We start from the raw sequence: 21,245 nt of genomic DNA on the forward strand, positions 1-21,245 counted from the left end.
TGTCAGAGGTAGAGATAGAAGCCTATTCTCCTGTGTGGTGTTCATTTTCTTTAAATTAAAGACCAACAGTTCAGTATTTCATTAATTCTATGCTCTAACTTACGCAGCAAATGAATCAGGAATTCAGTAGACAACTGCTCCCCTCGTGTACAACCCTGATACCCCCTGCAAACGACTCGAGACTAATAAGCTCGGAAGCACAAGGAAGCCAAACTGCCACCCAGGATCTGGGAATCCAGACAGTTGTCCTTAGCCAGCCAACCCTCTGTTGCACTGGAGTGTTATTACATACCCACCCACAAGTACATAGCTGTCTTCTGCCATGAAGCTCTTGTGAACATGAGCAACCCCGGTAATGTCCTCTGGTGTGGATTTAAAAGCATCCATGAAAGAGGAGTATTTGGAATTTTGACCTTCTTAGGTAAAAAAAAAACAGCCAAACAAATAAAAAAACAAGAACTGATAGACACATGTTCTCTGTGCCTATATTGTATGTATAAATATGTGAAGGACGGTATAGAAAGCGAAGGCAGCATAATGACACAGAATAAATCAGGCTGGAAGGAGCCTCATCACGGCCATTTGCAGTCCACTCTAATTAAGAGCATATGGGCAGATATGAAAGAAGTCATTTTCAGGGCAGGCTGTATCAAGCAAGACCCTCAAAACCAAAGCTGTTAATTGTGCAGTAGTCGTGTTTTGATTTCAAGCTAGCCCTTGTTTGAAATCTAACTAGTGCCTGGACTTGAGAGCAGAAAGTATCATTTTTCAACTTCCTTAGCTTATAAGGAAGGCCAAGGAACCTCCTCCTCAATTTCTTCCAATTCCATATACTTCTGCACACATAGAAGAGAGCCAATAAATCCATAGATAATGATGACTGCAAGAGGAAAGATCAAGTCTCAGACAACCGGAATAGCTAACTTAATAGCTGATAGCAAATACTTGCCGGTGTGCTTATAGAACTCAGAATTTCATGGAAGGAGATAATACTGATCAATACCATTAATATTATGCAGCAAAAGTATGGAAAACCAAAAGTGAGATTACTTCTGTCAAGATTCTAAATTTAATGATATCAGTGTAATCACAGGAACGTAAATATATTAGCATGAGTATATTACAAGTCTGTTCAGTAAACAGAAGTAGACATAGTTGTAAACAAACAAAAAGGATATAGGCTTTCTTTTTGTCAGATCCTTCTGCTGCTGGATTTGAATCTAGGATTTTGAACTTCCCAAACAAGCAGTAATTCATAATTCCATCCAAGACAAACTGGTGAAAATTAGGATGACTCAGAGAGCTGACTCAATATATTTGATACTAGGGAAAACAAAAGATTTATTTTCATCTGAACTGCTCAGTACGCTAAATGAAAAATATTAGTAGAAAACAAAGCGCAGCCCAAGGTCCTAGAGCAGAAGCATATCCTTTTGTAACACGTAAAATGGAAAAATCATGGCTGGTAAGAATGAGTTCAGAAATTCAGTGTTTCTTTGGTTAACATTTCCTTAATAAGTGTCCCATGAAGGAAGAGAAAGACTCTTGAGGATGTGCTTATTTATACATTTCAAATGTAACTACAGGAATTATTTGCCAGTTGTTTCCTTGGCACCATCTAGGTCTACTGATAGATTATATCACTGTAATGATACTGTTAAGGTTAGATATTGAGGTTGCCTAAGACTTAACCTCGATCTTTTCTCTTGCAGTCATCAGTATCCACAGATTTCTTGGCTGATTTCTTCTTTGTGCACTGAAGTATGTGGAATCAAGTGATTTGAGGTGAGGTTAGTCAGCGATGGGAAAATTGCCTGTTGTTGGCAGTTTATCCGTAGTCTTAAACAATGTGCAACACCGGACAAACTTGTTGAACTGCCTCTGCTACCAACACCAATTATTGACAACAGATACGTCTAGAAGAGATCATGTCTTTTTGTAATTATTTTCGGAATACTACACTGAATTTCCACATTGGTACCTCATGGGAGGAATTGTTCCTCTCTTTCTGTATGTATTGAGATAAAAAGATCCAAAATGGCCTCCCCCCCGCCTCTGTAAAATTTAAGACTAGCACTAATGACTACTCCGTTATTATCTTTACGTTGATCCTGTTAATGCTCGGGGTTCTCAGTTTCATAGTTCGGATGGCATCTACACCCACCTTGAGTCTAATCTTTTATGTTGCCCTCAAAATATTCAAGAAATACGTCTCTAGCCTCTTGTTCATGTACTACTAACAGGAGATAGGGAAATTTCTGCCACTACCCCTGGCGCTTTCACTGTAGCATCCTGTTAGCGCTACACCCAGCAAGGAAGGTGAATAAATATGCCTAGTCTAGCTTTTCATAGTCCTATTTTAAATCACACAATCTTTTAAAAGGGCAAGCGCGTAACGCTGCTCTGAAGAATGCCATAACCGATTTCCCTTTTCCCTCCAGGCAGCGCGCTGATGGCTGCTCCTTTCCTCAGCAGCCGGCCTCGCTCTCGCCGAGCCTGCGCACGCCACTTCTGTTCCAGGCGTTCCCCGTTTTGCGGTACCTTCACCTCGCTGTTGCCCCGTGCTCCCGACGTAGGTCACTGACTCACTCGACAGCTGCGCCCTGCCTGACAGCCGCGGGCCCTATAACCGAGGAGCCTATGTTGGATTTCACCGCATCGCAAAGAATTCTTGCCAATAAGCGAGCAGATGAGGAAACGCGAGCGTGCAACCAGCCCCTCGGGCACGAGGCTGTCTGCAGCCGGCCCCGGCCCCGGCCCCCTCAGGGCGCTCGGCGAGGGGCCGCCTGAGCCGGCTGCCCGAGGTTAGACCGAGCTTGGCCAATCGTCGCGGGTGTTACTGGACGGCCAATCACCAGAGAGCTCTGGGCGGCCCGCCCCCGCCCCGCCCCGCCGGCCGTTTGCGCCGTGGCGCGTGGGAGCGCGTGGCGAGGCCCGGTGTCGGCGAGGCCCCTGCTCGGGGCGCTCCGAGCGTGCGGCCGGGCTGCTGGGCCTCGGGGAGCCTCGGGGAAGGGCAGCGGCGGGCAGCTGGGAGACAGCCCGCAAGGCCCTCGGCGGCGAGAAAGGTGCTGAGGCGCTTCCCGGCGCGGGACGGCGGGAGCCCCGGTAGGCCTCGCCCTGTGCGCCGACACGGGCGGTCAGGAGCCAGGGACGAGGCTGGAGGCGGGCTGGAGGCCGCCGAAGGGCTGAAAGTCCCAAGGAGGCCGCTGGGCGTAGCAGTGAGCTCCATGGCTGTTCCCCCGTAGCAGAAAAGGAGACCGGACGTGGTGCGCCTAGGTTATGCGGCTCTTGTGGGGACTGTGGAGGTTGACTTTTACCTTTGGCGTTCTGTGAACGCGTGCAACCTTCTGTCCGTCAGGTGGTTGTATTGCTTCATATTTAAGTAGGATTTGATGTTGAAATCCAAGACAAAGCGCTGAAAACTTATTTTAGGGGTTACTGTTGGTGATGCAATGAAAAAAGAGGAGGTGTAACTTCTAAGGGTCATCGTTTTGCTTATCTTTAGATTTGTTTTTCTCGTCAAGAGTAGCATTTATGATTTAGAGAAAAACTGAAAGATATTAATTGGTTGACATTGTCATGCTAAGGACATTCTTTGGAGATCAGACCCCTGTCTTCTGTATTTCCTTTTGCTTAATGATACAGTTGGAAAAGCCGTTATCCCAATGGCTTAATAGATGAGTCAGAGCCCTTTGACGTATTGGGTAGTCTTTCTTTAACTATTTCACCAGCTATTGTAGCTGCCATATCTAATCAAATCAGTGAAGTTACCTGCAGCAGTGTAGTACCACGTTACGTTAAGTAGCTTTCTGAGAAGAAGTAGTAAACAGTGGCTTCTGTACTAAAAGGTACCAGGAGTTAATTTGATCAAAGTACTTGTATATCCTAGACGAATGGTGTCTTAGACTGTTTTTTTTTTCTTCCTTTCTGTCTTAATAAGCATATTTAAAAATACACTTAAATAAAGTACTTCAGTTTATTATTTAGGTTAGCTTTCTAGAAGTTACACTTTGTGTTACGTGTTTTCTATTTTATGGATACCTCTCTCAGTTCTTAAAAGGTAAGTGTGTGTACAGTGTCTTTAGCAATGCTATTTGCAAATGCAATTAGGATACCCCGATTGAAGATTTTGAAGCCTAATAATCTGAACTGCATAAGTAGGCATAGTTTGTGTGTCACAACTAAACGTTCTGTAGAAAAACAGATCTTGATTAAAGCAAATTTGGTCAACTTGAATCTGTTTAAAAAAAATACAGATACATCTCCAATGCTGCATTGGAGGGTGTTGAAAAGAAACGCTGTGGTCTGTTTTAATAAACTAAAAATTAGCTGGACAATATGGATAAATTAAGTGTAACTTTTAAGGTAGCCAACTGCAAACTGTTATGACGTGGATAAAGCTATTCAAATCTTAAAACTTAAGCTAACGTATCTTTAATAGTTGAAGTGCTGCTTCAATTATTTTGTCAGTAAACATGTATTCAGAATAGTTTGTTTCAGTGTATGTTAGGTGTCTGTAGTATGTAACGTGCTGTGCTTTGAAATTAAGTTAATGAACAGTTAACAAAGTGAGCTGAACTTTTTGCAAGAGTTCTTAATCGTTGTGACCTGGCCAGATTCCAAGTTGTCTAATTACATAAGGTTATTTCCTGTTTAGCCTTAGTTACATGAGAGATGCCATCACTTCCTGTCCTAAGCTATTGTGTAGTTTTGGTGTCTGCTCTCTAACAGCTGTTGTACTCCGCCCTGAAAGTGCCACTCTTCAGTGGTCGGTGTAATTAACGACAGATGCACTGAATTTTGAGGTGGGCTTTTTTGAACTCACGTGGTTAAAGAAGCAACAGGAGGAAAGGAAAACACTGCTTTGGTCAGAGAAAATTCTGCTTTGATTTTGATTCAGAACAAAGAGAGCGTTGGGTAAAGAAAATTACCTAAGCTGTTTAGTAAGAAATGTAATAGAGGTACCTAGGGAAGGGGAAATGCTACGTGTCTCTAAATAGAGAAGGGGAGAGGAAAAAACATATTTTTGGGAAGATGATAAAAGACTTGGAGTTGTAAGCTAGTATTTCCCTGTCTTATTCATTATAAAATGAGAATACCAGTACAAAGGGGACAAGTTGTGTTTGTTTTTTTTAAATCATCTTCAATAACACCAAAAACTTATTTTAGAAGGTTAATAGTATAATTATTTAGGTTAAACTGACATTGTTACTGCGTAAATAGAATTATGAAAATATTATTTTTATTTATGCTCCAGCCTTATAGATGAGAAAAGATGTGAAAGATGTTGGAGCAGTTACGGAAGGCAAGGCTTGGGTGTGAGACACTGCTAAAACAGAGTTGGCAGAATGAATCATATCTTGTTAGAAGAGCAGGAATAGTCTTTAATAGTTGAATAATGAAGTAAAACGCAAACAACTTGTAGCTGCTATTGTCTCCTCTGATAGGAGGAGTCCACTTATTAATAAGTGTACTCGGTAAGTTGTGTGTAGTATGGGCTGATGCAGAAGCTACATAGGAAGGGTTTTTAGGCATTGATTGTGTGTGTTAAGTTGCAGATCCTCTGGAATTTCTTCTGTCATCTCGTCGTCAGATCATCTGACTTCAAATCTATATTCTCTGCAGATATTTACAGTCGTTTTTCTGTGGATTCATTTGCCTCAGCACCTTTGCAAAGCTTTAGAAAATCTGCCTACAAACTGATTTTCTGCAATTAAAACAGGATTTCCTAGTGGGTGCTACTTAGAGTAGCAATCACATCAGTCCAGTTGAAAAGCTATTACGTTTGTTTTATGTAGTATGTAAACATAATTGTGCTTTTAAAGATTTGGGGGGCTCTTTGTCTTCCTGACCTCATCATTACAGCGAGGAGAGTTAGATCCTCATTTGAGCATGCTGGGATGACATCTTAAAACCAGGTGTGTAAGAGCATAAGGCCAGGAGTGTTTAGGTGTGTTAACCTATATACGTGGCCCTCGGAGAGTGATAGCGTAGTATCTGTGGTGCCAAAAGTATCTGTGATGAGAGTAAACCCCTTAAACGTAGAGTAAATTAAGCACAAAGGGAGTGCTTTTAACTGGTTTACACTGTTAAAGCTTTTGAATGTGAAGTTTTTAAACACAACTTGACCTTCAGAATTGAGTGATTTACTAAGACTTTTTAAGAAGATTGACCTTTTTTTGAGTAACAGCACACTTTGAGTGTTAAATGCTTCTACCCTTCATCAGAGGAACGGCTAGTCATACCAACCTTGCAAAAACTTTTCTTTGATGGTAACTTTCTATTGATCCTAACTGTATGTCGAGTTTGTCTTAACATATTTTATAATAATAATATATTTATAACATTTTATAATATCTTATTATAAAATATATGCTTGGTGAACCCTTCCCCAGGACACCTGTTAACAAAAGCATATAGTATAGTGTCTAACCTTCAGAGAGTATTGGATGACTGGAACAGGGTATCTTAGAGGTGTCTGATACGTGTGAATGTTTTTGTGAGTCTTACCTTTACTTTGCTGACCTTAGCGCACAGCCATGCAAGTAGCTGAACTGTCACAGATGGAGGGTTGTAAACCTGTGCTGCCAGCATGTGAGTAGGGGTGGGGAAGAGAGGAACCTCTTAAACCGGCTTTGCCTTTGGGGAGATCACAACAGTGAACTCCATCTACATAGTCCTGTAGGAATTTTGGGCTTGTCCTCCCAGACGAGTATGTATGTGATGATCTTTTAGCACATAAATGATCGTAGTGGTATCAGTGTAATTATCCAAATGTATAAGGTTATATGCCTATAAATACAAAGCCTGTTTTTTTTTTCTCCCATTTCACCAATGAAATTTATGAATGCATTAATTTATGAATGCAGGTAGCTCAAGAAATAGTAATGATAAGATCAATAAGCATAAGAAAAGACAAGTGAAACTACAAAACCATATGCTGATATATATATATATATATATATATATATATATATTTATGGCACTTACACTGGAAACCTAAAAGGAATTTCAAGTCTATGTTTGCAATTAATTTGTCATACAAAGAAATAAAAAGAAACAAGAATACTTTTTTAAATACAGTATATTTCCTGCAGTTTGAATTTCCTCTTTTTGAATTGAGAATTACAGCTTTTAATATTGCCAGGGAGACAACAGACAGATTTGGAGTCCAGGAACACTTCTGATTTAATAGTTACTCAGTCTAAATACATTGGTAGCATCCACTAACAAAAAATTCTATTGAATAATTATTTAAAAAAAAAAAGTAAATTTCTTATTCTAAAATAAGAATTATAAAATGAGTTTCACAGTACTAAAACAGTTTTTTTTCCATTGTAACCAATGAAAAAACATCTTTAACCATTTTGTGGTGTAAGCTGCAAGATACTGTGTAGTGACCTAAAGCTGTTTTGTTTGAGGGCAAAATTAATATTCAGTGCAATGAGAAAGACATTGCTCATATTTTTTATTTTGACATTAGATACATCATAGTGGTTTTAATTTGGATTGCTGACTTCACTTTGTGAAGAGTAGTATGTCTTGAGCTCTGTGGATCTGTATTCAAGTAGATGAAATTCTGTCCTGCTGAGCATTACAGAAAACCAAGATTACAGAACACTCTCTGAACATACGTCTGCTTTTCAAAAGATACTATGGTTTGGCTTACTAATATAAAACATGCTTAGAGTAGTTATTTTGAGTAGCAGTAATAAGAGTAGATACTAGAATTTATTTGAAACATTACAGGCAGAGTTATTGTGTGTGTGTGTATATATATATATAGATATATAAACCAGTAAATTTGATTGCGAGATACCTAAACCCATTGTTCATCTCCCCTTATTATAAAATCCTGTTATCTCTTAAGTGACAATATTACCGTCTTGGAAAATGTATGAGTTCTTGATTCATAACATTCTGAGCAAAACAGCTATTTATTGTATTCATTCTTACCCCACATTTTTTTTTTTCTGAAGAACAGTATTAGCAAATTTTGAGGTTAGAGAGGTACTGACCCAATCAAACACATACAGAGCTTGGCCTCTGAGTTAATTAAATATGGGTTAATAACATATTATAAGGAAATCATTGTCCTTATTACAGTTATTAGGTAGTTAGTCAAATTATAGCTTCAAAGGAATGCAGAGCATGGAGAACTCAGGACTAAATTATGCATTTGAACCTTAGGCCAGCTTTTACTGTTGAGACAGTTTTCTGCTAAGAGAAATTGTGTGTCATCGAAATTAAATGCCTTTCTGAGGATGGAAGGTTCCAGTTTTTAATGAAATTACGGAGTGTGGTGTAGCGAAATGATTAAAATCTGTATTCCGGGAATGTGGCAGAGAAAAAAAAATCAATAAATGTTAGCAAACCTTTGCTGCCTGACATGAATCCTGGGAATGAAATAAACTAGTACAAAAATAACAATTAAAAACGTATCAGCACATTAATTTATTTAGCGTGAGTCTCATGAGACATCATCTTCGCTAATTTTTAGCATACATTGTACTGTGTAATGGGAAGCTTTCTTTTCTCCTATCTGTATTAGGCAGCATTTTTGCCCTTCCCCCAGTGTCCCTGCATCGCAATCATTGTGCTTGCACTTATTATGTTACAAATGACCGAGGTAAGGCTGACATTCTCATTGCATGCAAAAAGAGCTGCTCTGCCAAGCTTTTTTTCCCCCTAATGAAGCAGCTTTGTGAAATCTCCCCATGTGTTAATACTAATGAAGATCCTCCAGCACAATTAAAATCACAGCCAGAGGCTGAAGAGGAAACAGAAAACAATGGCATCTTTCTGCATGTACATATTTCTTTGTGCTGAGATCAGCTTTATTTAGAAATCATGTTGATTTCAAAAATGCTCGTATGCAGCAAACGAGCCGAACATATTTTTGAGTTCTTCATGTGCAATTTTAAGTATCTCGTACTGAGAAAATGCACTCATTGTGTTGTGGTCTAACTTTAAGTCTATGCTGTTATGGTTTATGGAGAGCAGTGCCTTGGCTCTTGAAGCGTACTTTAACCCCGGCTGAGTTTGAGACTGTGCCAAAGAAAGGAAAAAAAGGGGATACCACGTGTGTGGATGGAGGACTCGTTGGAGGGAAGCACAGGCTTCTCTCCTCGTTCACAAATAACCCTGGCTAGGTAGTTTATTAACAAAAAAATGGCGTTAAAAAGCAAACTGGTGTCAATAGCTAGTGAATTTTAAGTTCAACGTGACATGAACTTAATCTCCCGCCCGTCTTATCTTAGTGTAACATAAATTTCACTTATGTAGTTCCCGTGAAGTGTGAACGGTGAGCGCTGCTTCCACACGCACTTCCCGATTTGCTCGGCTTCTCCCTTTGAGGAGACGCGTCGCCTTTTTTCCAGTCGATGGCCACTGTTTGTAGCAGAGCATCTTTTGGTTTTCTTCAAGCCCGGACTTCATCTGCAGTGCAAGATGCCGCGTTGGTACTCGGGGAGGGGAGGGGGGGACCGCCGCCTTCGTGCCCCGAGCAGGCAGTCGGTCGCCAAAATGGGCCGGGGGGCGGGCTGGCGGGCGCCCTTTTGTCGCGCTTCGGCGAGCGGCGGCCGCGTGCAACTTTTCCTCAGCGCCGGGCGCGGAGCGGCGCGGGGGCTGCGCCTGGCGGCCGGCCCGCAGCTCGCTGCCCCGCGGCCCCGGCGGCCCCGGCCCGGAGCCGTGACGCGCCCCGCGCCCCCCGCTGCCGGCCGCGGCCGCGCGCGACTTTGGCGGGCGGCGGGGGAGCCGCGGCGTGACGTCACTCCCGGCCGGCGGGCCCCAGCCAACCTCGCCGAGCCGCCGGCCTCGCCCGGCGCCGCGCGCGCCCCCGGCGCCGCGCGCGCCCCCGCCCGCTCCGCGGGGCCGCGCGCGGCTCCCGGCAGCGCTGGGCAGGGGACGCCTTCCGGCACGCGCAGCCCGGCGCCGGGCAGCGGGCAGAGCTCTCCCGGCCGCGGAGGTGAGGCGGCGCGGGGGGAGGGGGTGCGTGTGCGTGTCGGGGGGTCCTCGGGAGGGGCCGGGCCGCGGCGCGCTGCGGGGCCGAGCCGCGGGGGGCTCCGCGCGGGGAGCCTCGGCTGGCGCCCGCCCGCCTCGCCGCCGGGCCCCGCGGAGCGGGTCGCGCCTTTGTTGAGCGGGGCCGGGGCCGCGGCCGTGCGCCCCCGCGGGGCCCTGCCCGGCCCGCGCCGCTGGGACCGGGCCGCGGCGGAGGCGGCCGTCGCCGGGCGTCCCGGGACGGGGCGGGGGCGCCGGGGTCCCGCGCGGCTTCCAACTTGGCAGCCGGTGTCCGGCCGGGCCGCGCCGCTCACCTCCCTGCCGGGCGGCTGCCGGCGGCCCTTTGTGTGGCGCGGCGCCCGCCGCCGCCCCCCACCCCCGGCGCTGCCCCGCGGCCCCCGGCCCCGCCGGCCGCGGCTGTCAGGCCCGACCCCGGCGGTGGGCGGCGGGGAGCCGGCGGCGGGCGCGATCGGCGCCCCGGCACGGGCGGCGCCGGGCCCCCGCCTCCCCCGCGCTCCCGGCGCGGCCGAGGCTCCTGGGCGGCGGGAGGGCGGCGGGGCGCGGGGTCGGCCGGCGGCGGCAGCGGGACCGGGAGCGAGAGCGGGAGCGGCCGGGAGCGGGCGCGGGACCGGGAGCGGGAGCGGGCCCTGCCGCCGCCGCCTTCCTTTGTGCGCTTCGGTCCCTGACGGAGGGAGACGGGCAGCTGCGTCCCTGGACCGAGTTGTTGAAATTTATCCCTTTGTGTATATTACAATATCCTCCATTTTTCCTGCCCTCTAAACAACGAGCCTCTCGCCATCTTGGGCAGTTTGTTATTCCCGAGCCTGTCCTGGCCGTCTCTTTTAGGGGGAATATGTGGAAACCCTGAAAGTCTTTCAGGATGAGACTCGAAGTTTAGGAAATGTTACAGGGACAGACAGTGACGTCATGTAAAGTTTAAGGAGAATTTTTCCAAGAGCATGCACTTTCCCCTGGAATTCATCCCGATCTCAACCACACTTTAAAGAGAAGGGTTCCTAGCTGAGCTTGCACGTCCAGGGAACAGTAAGAGTGCGTTCCTTTGCTACCTTTGTAACAGGTAGAGAAAAAAATATGATTTTGATTATTCCCTCTCCCCTCCCGTTTTTTTTTTTTTTTTTTTTGTCCCAGGCTTTCAGTATTGAATTTCTAATTCTTACTCAATTGTTTTCGTGTATAAAAAAAAAAATCCAAACTTACGTGAAATAAAAAAAAAATAATAATCAGGAGACCTATTTATATTTATGGAAATTATTTATCGAAGGTGAAAAACTTGGTCCAGAATCTTCCTTGAGGAATAAAGAGTTTGTAGCTGGGATGAGGAACATGGAAATACACCATTTTTCCATTTTGATGTGACACATTTTGGAGGCTTATTTGGAAGCAACAGATATTTTAAGCTGTACTGTTAAAAGGTTCCTCTTGGAAAATATCTCTCTATATACGTATTACACGTAGTTTGGGTTTATGTTGCAGATGCTATATAACACGGACAGTAAAGTGTAGCTACTGTGCTGAATTCAATACAAAAAAAACCAACCCTCTTTCACTGCTGGCTATCAGGACTGTGTCAACTGTTACGAAAAGGGAAACGACAAAAGGTAGTGTTATAATTTACTTCTCAGTTACACTTTTTTTTTAACATCTCATAAGTTTCCATGGTCACATGGTAATTCTGGGTAAAACACTGCATAATTGATAAGGAAAACCTGTTGTAGGTAAAGTTCCATTTTTTCATTCTTTTTCCTGTACTCGGCTTACTTGCTGCATATTTACAGTAACACTAATGAGAACATGAAACTGCCTGTATTTAATTTGCATTTCCTTTGTCTTCAAGGGTGGGAAAAGCATTGACAACAGTTAACCTAGAAAGAAAGAGGAATAGCTGTTAGTACATAAAGACTTTTTCTAACCAAGTTGGTATTGAATAATGTATTGTATTTACAGTATCCTAAAAGTCATGTTGGAAGAAATATCAAATATTTACCACAATGTGTGCCTCTTTTTTTTTTTTTTTTTTTAATGCATTAGAAAGAATGGCAGAATTGCCTTGTTTGCCAGCAACATGAACCATGAACCTTAGGTAGATGAAAACGTTGAAACAGTTAAAAGCACGTAGAACAGATGGCTCTAAATTATACATGCAGCAAAGGTCTTAGAAGACGTGGCAGATTACAAATGGTGAGCAACAGAGGATAAGCGGTTTCAGAAAATTATAGTTACGATATTTGATGTCTTGTACCTGTATAATAAACTGTGCGTACTTTTTGTCACAGTGCTGCAAAAGCAATAATCTACATAAGAAAATGGTAGCTGAGGTAATTTTTGTAAAGTGTATATAGAGGAAACACTAAGAATTGTTAAGGGATCTCTGATGATAAAGAAATATTGTTCTCTTCAAGCAGATTTTTTTGTAATTGTAGCAATTCCTTGTAAACAGTGGAGCATTAATACTGTGTTGCGTTAAAGTTCTTCATAAATAGAACCCTTTGAATAGCAAAAAACAAAACCAAAAACACCTTCTTTAGAGAATCTGTCAATGCATCCCTTTCAGTACTGACTCAAAGTTATTTCTGAGCAGCACAAAGTTTTGTGACTGATGTATAGCAGTAGTAGACTAGAATTGCACTGCTGGTATTTATCATCCTACTTTTTTTTTTTTTTTAAATTATTATAAATGAAGCTAAATCCCGATGTATTGGTTTCTTTTCAGTTCAGTGTTTTCAGAAAAATTACTTGTAAGTCATTTTTGTAGACCGTTGTAGGTTGTCAATTACATTGTAAATTTATTTGAACAGTGTTAGGGGAAAGACAATACATGCTTAGTGATTCTGGGGAGAAAGATGTTTATGAAAATCAGCTAAGATGCCTAGAATTTTCAAAGGATAAATTGTCACTATTTTTTATATTATGCAGGGAATAAGTGATGGTTTGTCATTTCAGTGGTTAGTCGTTATTTTCAGTAATTATTTAATCTTTATGCTGACCTTACGGTGAGAAGAAATTGCTACAAGACACATTTTTGTCTTGTGAGATGCTGAAAATGCCAATAAGAAAGTAATGGAAGTCCTTCTAGGGCCTGTTGCCCTTTCTCTCATTTTCTTTGTTTGCATATTTATTATAGAACTGCAGTGTAAAGGAACAGATGTTTTGGAAAACATCCTGATGTGTTGCTTTTTCTTATGGGAGTGTATAACTGTTCCTTCTGATGCATCGACTTGACAGCTGGTTGATTTCATGGAGCTGCTAAGAAGCCATTAGTGGTGTCATTGAATTGAAACAGAACAGTCACTCCCAGCTTGAACTGCATTTGTTAGTGTCTTTGCAACTTCAGTGTTCTTACACAAGATGTGGAATAGCGCAGTTGCAAAGAAGGGGAGGGAGGTTCATGCTCTGTCTCATCTCCCCGAATTAGTGGTAGGGAGGTGTCAGTAGTATTTGACTACTTTTAGTTTTATAAGATGCTTACTATGGCATATGCAGTATTTTGAGGGCTAAGATCTGGTGTATTGTGAGGCATAGTTAACACAACCAAAAATGCAATGTCTTCTACACTCACACACTGATACATTAAGGGCATCCCACAGTTCAAGTTACTTCATGGTGATATTTTTGTCCCTAATACAGGTTTCTTTAAAGACCTTTTACTTCTTGGTGCTAAATAGGAGGGGAAAAAATAAAATAAACCTCTTAGAATGTAGTTGTTTTTCTCAGAGAAAAATGTAATACAGACTTGGAATAAAGATGTAACATAGTACTGAGCATCTTTTATTTTTTTCTTTAAAAAAAAAAAAAGCGAGCAAGTATTCTAATAGAAGATATCAGAAGAATGGTACTTTGTGTTTATGTCATTTAGCTAATTTGGCCCAGTGAAGATTTCCTAGTCAGTTTTCTTTGAAGTATGGTACAACTTTTGAGTTGTTTTATTGCAGTACATTCAGTAAATGATGTCATGCCATGTTTTAAGCTAGTTTGTGTTCATAATTACGTCAGTATTTCTTCTGATGGCAGGCATCAAGGACAGCAGTGGTTTCTGTGATTATTTACTCTAGATCATCTTAAACATTGACAAAGTGGAATAAATGTATCAGTCAAATATTTTAAAGAAATTAGATATTTCTGATGAGGGTAGCCTGATGAGATATAGGTAGAGCTGATCTTTTCCATTTCACAAAAAAAAAAAAAAAAAAAGACATCCTATGCTGTAAGAGAGACGTATGGTTTTTATTTTATTTTTTATGCTGCTACATTTCAGATTAAAAGTCATTTTACTGTGTTTTTACTGTGCAAGGGTTGAATGAAAAAGTGCATCTTTATTGGGGGTTGGGGGAGTTGAAGTCATTTCCTGCTTACTCTTTGGGATGAGGAACGGGATCAAGGGTACTCTATTAGAAAAATTAGAGAAAGTAAATCCTCCCCACCCAATTTTACCTGCTTTAAAGAAAAAATCGGCCAGAGGTGAGTCACCACTTCTCATTTTAGTTTCTTAGTACTTCTGTGAAGGTGAGAAAGTATTGGTTTCACTGTTGGACTCTGATTTACGTAAGGATTTAGTCTTTTACCACCGTCATAAGAAGTTGATGGTAGAGGTGAAAGATAAGCTGTCTTCACTGACTACTCTATAGCATGACTAGTAGGTACTTCTCGAAAACTGAAATGCCTGTGGTTTGTTAGTTTGAGAAGTTGCTGCCTGATTGCTTAAGTTGACTGTTGTTTTAAAAAAAAAAAAAAGGCCCATATTTTCATCTAGTGTCTGTGGAATGGTGATGTATTTTTCACCTTAAAAGTATTTTTTACCTTAAAAATGTATGATTAAGAGCCCAAGTAATAACATAGAAAATCTAATACAAATAGCACACCACTTCATCTAATAAATGAATTCAAGTCTTGCCTTTTTTTTTTTTATCCTTTCCTCTGCCCTAAACTTACACCTGCGTAATGCCCTGGTCTTCAGACATTCTTTACCAGATAACTAATAAAAATACTCAATGTACTTTTTAAAATCTGTATCAGACTTTTCCTTTCTAGAAAGAAAATAATCCAAAAAATACCTAATTTTACAGTGTGATTTCTTTCCTTCACCTTTCCTCGAGAAATAGTGACTATATTGCTGTGGTAGCATTTAATGAGACCACCAGGTGAAAGAAATACTCCTGGTGAGGAAGTCTTGTTTGCAGTTTTATAATGTAGCAAAAAGGAAAGGAGGTTTTCCCTGCTTGCTTTAAAAGAATCAATTTATACATTTGACATAATTCCTAATAGTAATAAAAAAAAAATTCTCTTTATGTGGATGTTTTTCTTTTTCAGATCGGAGGGGAAAAGACAAATATCAAGGAAAGTATCCATTTTAAAATTTACCTAATGGCATGTGATATCTCAGATGAGTCTCTGAAAAGTACGGGCTTGCAAAAAAGATAGATTAGGCTTGTCAGTATCCCTGCCCTTTCCAAAGGGGGATGCTTGTTGTCACTGACAGGAGATCTTCCCCTTTGCCTTCCTACTCACGCCCATCCTGAATGTCCTTTGCTGGGTTTAAAGGACACATGACACTTTTCACTTGATGTAGGTCAGGCATTGTAACGAACTGAATGGGTTAAGCCTTGGTAGTTTGCCAGAAGAGATTGCAGAGATTTAGGTAGCCCTTGAGGGGATCATCATACAAAACCTTAAACAAGTAAACATGTAAAGGCACCACCTGAAAACGTTATCTACCTGATGGAGTGTTTACTATTGTGAATAGTCCCATTGAAACCGATGGGAGTGCTGAGTGTAAGGACTGGTCACCAGAAGAGCAAGTAGATTTAGAAATAATATCATGACTGTCAGACCATGTCATCTTGGAGCCTCAGAACTCAGGAGCTGTTGGAAGGGATGGCAAGGAATTTTCTTTTATGAACAGAAACCCTTACTAGTGTGCTCTTGCAAGTTAGAGGCAGCATAAGCTAGATTTTATTCAGAATATTTATTCAATATGATGGTACAGTGGTACAAAATACTCTGCCTATCTGTTGTTGATTTGGAATCTATGAAGATTCAGTCTTGGATGAGAAGCTAAAACTTTGAAATCTTCTAGGGAGTTGTTTTTTCTCCCCTTCACTTAGAATATGTAACTAATAAATCTCGATTGTGACATTATTAACCAATTTGTATTGAGAAACTTACGCGTTTTCAGTGCTGAAATATTCTATTAAACAGTGTCTTGCATTTTATCAGATTACTATTTTAAAATAGTGGTTGTTGTTGGGTATCCGAATATAATCGGGGGAGAAAAACAAAAACCAACAACCATAACCTCCTCTTCAGTCCTCAGCGTTTTCTTGCACGAGAGAAATCCAGTTTGATGATGATTATTGCAGTGGTCCATCTGATGTGTAGTGATGTAATTGTGTGGATTTTGCCCCATTTTCTGTTCTTACACCTTTCCACAAGGATGCACTCATTAATCAAAGACGCTGCACTCCTGCTGAGGGCAGAGAGGTTCATCAAAATTGGCAGCCAGTTTGGTGTAAAGAATGGTGTAGTGAAGCTCTTAACGTGCTGGGACATAAATAAATCTAAGGTCTTTGTATGCAAACCCTGGAGGTTAATACTGTATAATTCAATGTCCTGTCTTTGTTTTTATGATTGATGTTTTAAAATGTTTGAAGCATGATGCAAGCCTAGGAGGTCAGGGCTGACAATGTGATTGGCTGAAGCAAAGAAGTGTCAGCTTGGCTTAGACTTTTTTTTTCTTTCCGTACTTTTTTGCTGGGAGATAATTGTTGTACTGCCTGAGCTGTTATAGGAAAGTTCTAGAGATTGACAACCCCTGCTGTGATAATGGACTTAGTGCATGAAATGCCAGTAGCGTGGTCCTATTTGTTCTGAAGCTTTACTGCTATTTGTATCCTTAACAGAGCTAACGTGTAGAACAAGCAAAAACTACTGGGATTTCTCTGTAGAAATAGTGCTGGGATTTGGCTTTAACATGGATTGCTTGCATATTCTTAATTTAAGAACAGCTGGTTAGAGCGAGCACATAGTCATTTGCAAGCTATTATAAACCATTCCAGTCACACATGGAGGCTGTGATTGAGGTTTTTTTTTTTATTGATCTACCTGCATTTGAAACCTAGTCACTGCAGCCACAGAGGCCTTTCATTTCAGCCAAGCTTGCAACACAGAACAGCCTCAATATTAAATATTCAATTCTAAGAAAATGTTGAATGATAAAATGTAAGTTTTAGAGAAACAAAATGTAAGGGTCAGCAGTGATGCGCACCTTAAATAACAATTGTTTATGTAAAGCAGCCTAAAAAAATAACATCAACCAACTGCTGTAGTCCTTTGATTTCTTTTAGTTTTCCAAATAAGATATCATTAGACTTACCCAAGGTTACACTGGTAAAACTAATTGCTGAAATATGCTGTTTTAATGCATTGTGTGCCCAGTGCTTTTGGAGGGAAAGCCAGAAATATGAAATGTGATTACATTGCACAAAATGGTGGTGTAATAAGCACAGCCTGTAAATAAATTCTTACTTTGTATGTGTGGAACCAGGAAGATGGGAAGCCATTAAGGAAGGTTCCTTAATGTGTTAGTCAGTCAGTTAAAAATACCTGGAGGAGGACATACAGGCCTGAAAGATGGTCTAGTTTTTCAAGCTTTATTAGTTGATTTAATAAAAGATACAATCTCTCCCTACAGCTGTGTTTCGTGTTTTTTTTTTGTTTTTTTTTTTTTTAAGTACTTATAGCACTTTTAAAAAGGCTAACCATAAGAAATGTAAAATAGTGCTTTTCCATTGCAGCACTGATCATTTTTCATCCTTGGATTTACCCTAAAGCATCTCATTGCTTCTCTTCGATGTTGATGAAAGAGCTAGATCAGAGATAATAGTTAAGACTACAGCTGTGTGGGTTAGGAGAAAAGTGAGGCAGAAGAGCAGAGTGCTCCATAGTTCCATTATAAAGCACAGTTTTAAGAGCTTTCAAAGCAAAGAGAATTCCTCTGTTGTCTTATTTAGCTAGTCTAATATTAGAAACAATAGGGTGCCCATTTTTTCTCTTTAAAGGAAATTACTTTAAGGAGGGCTCTAAAGAAGTGAAATGGATGCTTTGAGGCCTCTCTCTTTTTTTTTTTTTTTTTTTAGTGGAAACACTGAATGGGAGTAGTCTACTTAGTAATCATTGACAATCAGAAAACAGTGGACAGTAACTGAAATGTTCTCACCATTTTGTGGGTATAAGGCAGTGCTGAAAGGATACCGTCCCAAGGAAAGTGTGATTGAAACAATTATCTGAGAAGTGGGAAGAAAGTTGAGATCCATTTTCCTGTATAAAAACAATGAAAGGGTGTAGATTATTGTACCGTTGAACGGCATAAAAATAATGGATTTTCTTCTTGTGTTCAGAGCTTTTGTGTATTAGTACTGAATAATTTGAAAAAATTACAGCAATACATTCCATCAATTCTCCATTGTTCTGACACCTTAGTAGAGAAAACACTGATTGTCAATCATACCTTGAACATAGTGGAGAAAGATTTGGAACATGGGGTTTAAGCAAAGTGGGTGGATGGGACAGCAATTGCTGTCTTTTTAAGAGGTGCTTTCAGATTTGTATTCCTAAGACCTCAGTGTCATCTTCACTAAGACAAATGCATTTTCGAACAAGAGTGGGAAGTATTGATTCTATAGTTAGTCTTGTCCAGAGGGTTTTCATGAGCTGTTTCTTATGACTGTATGAAGAAGTCTGTTGATCATGGAATGGAGTAGTCAAACAGCATGCTGGGAAGGAAGGGAACTTGAAGATAAAACTAATGCGAAGGGCACTAACTAGTAACTGCAATTGTTACAAGTAATCACTTGTAAAAATGCACTATTTTCCCTGGTGTAAGGAACTAAAAGGAATAGATTATACCAGTAACTTCTTTTTTAATGGTGTATATAGCAGCTTGGAATACTTCCATGAGTTTTTGGAAAGGTTTTCTGTATGTCAACCTGCTCCTGATTCTTAAGGTATATTGGTGATCTGTTGACAAGTCTCGAAGATGCCAGTAAACTTTTGGTGTTAATTGTTATGTTGTTGTGGATATACAGCATATTGCAAAGTTTACTATGTTGATATAAGTGGTTTATTCAAAGATACAATTAAGTGTAGACTTTTTTTTTCAGTTGTATGAATTAATTGTATATTTTGAGAGATCTGTTAGTAACATAATGCCTGTATCATCTGAACAGGCGTGTAAGGGGGGCAACTGCCCTTTTTTATTTCTTTGTCTCTAAATGCTTTATTTACATAATTTATTGTAGTTTTGGTATCTTGTAGAGTGCTTAGTATAAATACAGGAGCAGTCACATAGTGCAGTGATCTGTTTTGTCTGTTTTAGGAAAAGTTTAAAATGCAGTTTAGTGGGATCTCTAACACAGTTAGGAAAGCTGAGTGACTTAATTTGCTTCATACATTGACCTCAACAGAACTGGTCTGCATTCTATTCATTTTTATAAAACTTGGACGGGGAGAAGGGTACATTCTTAAGTGTTTGTTTTCCCTGCTGCTTCCAGCAGCATAGGCGGTAATAGTTGAGTCCTAGTTTAGTTTGGTAATGTGTGTAGATCTTCATTATGTTCTATTTACATACAAGAATTTTATTCTTTAGCAGCCCCTACAAAGTTTCCATACGTAATTTGAGTGATTCATAACTCAATAAATCCTTTGTGGTTTACTGCAGAAGTTTGAATAAATTTTAAAGAGGTATTTTGGTGCCAAGTTTCAAATCTGTTTCTTTATAATAGTCACTTAAGAAACTTTTAGGAAAAAAATCCCTTGCAAATTTCTGTAGGTGTTCTGTAGGTTCTGTAGGACCCAGCACAGAAGGTAGTACAGAAATAGTAAATCAGTATTTTTGGTTGAAAATGTCCCTGAAAGTTGTAATATGTTGCTTAGCATGAATTCTGCTGCTTGTAGAAAGCAGTGACCAACAGATGTTTTGCTGGCCAGCCCCACACTGCCGGCCAGCTTCAACTCTTAATTGAGCTTTGGCCACCTGAATTCCCTCTCCACAAAGATGAGCAGTATCCCATTAGTCCTCCCGTGCCACCCAACCTTGCATCCAGTGGTCATACACTTTCTGCCTAAGCTCTTGAAGATCTCTGCTCAGCCAAGCCATCCTTCTGCCCCTCCTGATTGACTCCTGATATTTTGGAATTGCCTGTTCCTGTGCTCTTTAGAGGTGGGGCTTAAAAACTGACCGTCATTGATGGACCCCAGTGTCTTTAAAAGCAGTTTCCCAGGGGACCTTACTAACTAGTTCCCTGAGCAGTCTGAAGTCTGCTGGCCTCTAATTCAGGGTTGAAGTTTTGGTGGCAGTTTTCTTCCTATCACCAGAGATTTTGAATCCAACTCCCTCATGGTCACTATGGCCAAGGCAGCACCTGTCACCACTTCACCCACCACACCCTCCAAGTTTACAAGCAGCAGGTCCAGACGGGCACCTTCTAGTTGGCTTTCTTAGTACCTGTACCAAGAAGTTATCATCAGGGTGCTTCAGGAATTTCCTGGATTTGCTTGTCTCAGCTGTGTGATATTCCCAGTTGACATCTGGCAGGTTGAAGTTGGGATGCCACCCACTTGATCAGGTTGCTCAATTTTGTAAGAAAATTTTGGGTGTAGTATGATGTCACTATATGCTTTATAGAGTTTGGTTTAAATTCTGATTTATTGACGAAATTTTACTCTGAAAAAATAACAGCCACATGCAGATCAAGAGTAAATTAAGACCTTTCAGAATGTGTTTTCAAACTACCTACTTAAAATCCATGAGATCCATATTGATTCTTTTACTGGGTTGCCTATCTTTACAATAAGTGATGTCAGAATTTGTGATGGCTTGTTTAAAATGTGTGATTTTTCTTCTAGTGAGGTAATTTGAAACAATTATAGTTATACTCTGGGCTGAGTTTTTCTGTTGAGAAATGAAAGTTTTACCATGGTGAAGAAGCACTATGCTTATGGAGAGGTCTGAATGAACTCGAAGAGTCCCAGGATACAAAGTGGCTGCTTGAAATTCATCACAGAGTAATATGGGGTGGTATACATGGAGCAGAGAGAAGCAAGGCATCACTAACTAAACACACACAGTGATGGATTCTAAAATAATTACCTGAAATCGCATAGCAATATTGGAGTCAGTGCATTGTTTGGTTAAAAGTACCAGTTGAGAAGCAGTCAAAATGCAAATTTGACAT

General features: G+C 41.0%; 1 protein-coding gene across 23 annotated transcripts in view; it reads left to right on the forward strand.

The window, feature by feature from the left end:
• The first annotated feature begins 3,084 nt into the window (after positions 1–3,084).
• BAZ2B (bromodomain adjacent to zinc finger domain 2B) overlaps positions 3,085–21,245 on the forward strand; it is a 130,302-nt gene continuing 112,141 nt past the window's right edge. For 15 of the 23 annotated variants that reach the window (XM_068686826.1, XM_068686835.1, XM_068686827.1 and 12 more), the window contains exon 1: positions 9,809–9,967. The gene's annotated coding sequence lies outside the window, so the exon portion shown is untranslated. Of the gene's footprint in view, positions 3,106–9,808; positions 9,968–11,493; positions 11,619–21,245 lie in introns of those variants that run through there. The other 8 variants (XM_068686844.1, XM_068686846.1, XM_068686842.1 and 5 more) reach the window with 6 other exon arrangements.

Source organism: Anas acuta, chromosome 6, assembly GCF_963932015.1.
Source record: "Anas acuta chromosome 6, bAnaAcu1.1, whole genome shotgun sequence".
NCBI lineage: Eukaryota > Metazoa > Chordata > Aves > Anseriformes > Anatidae > Anas > Anas acuta.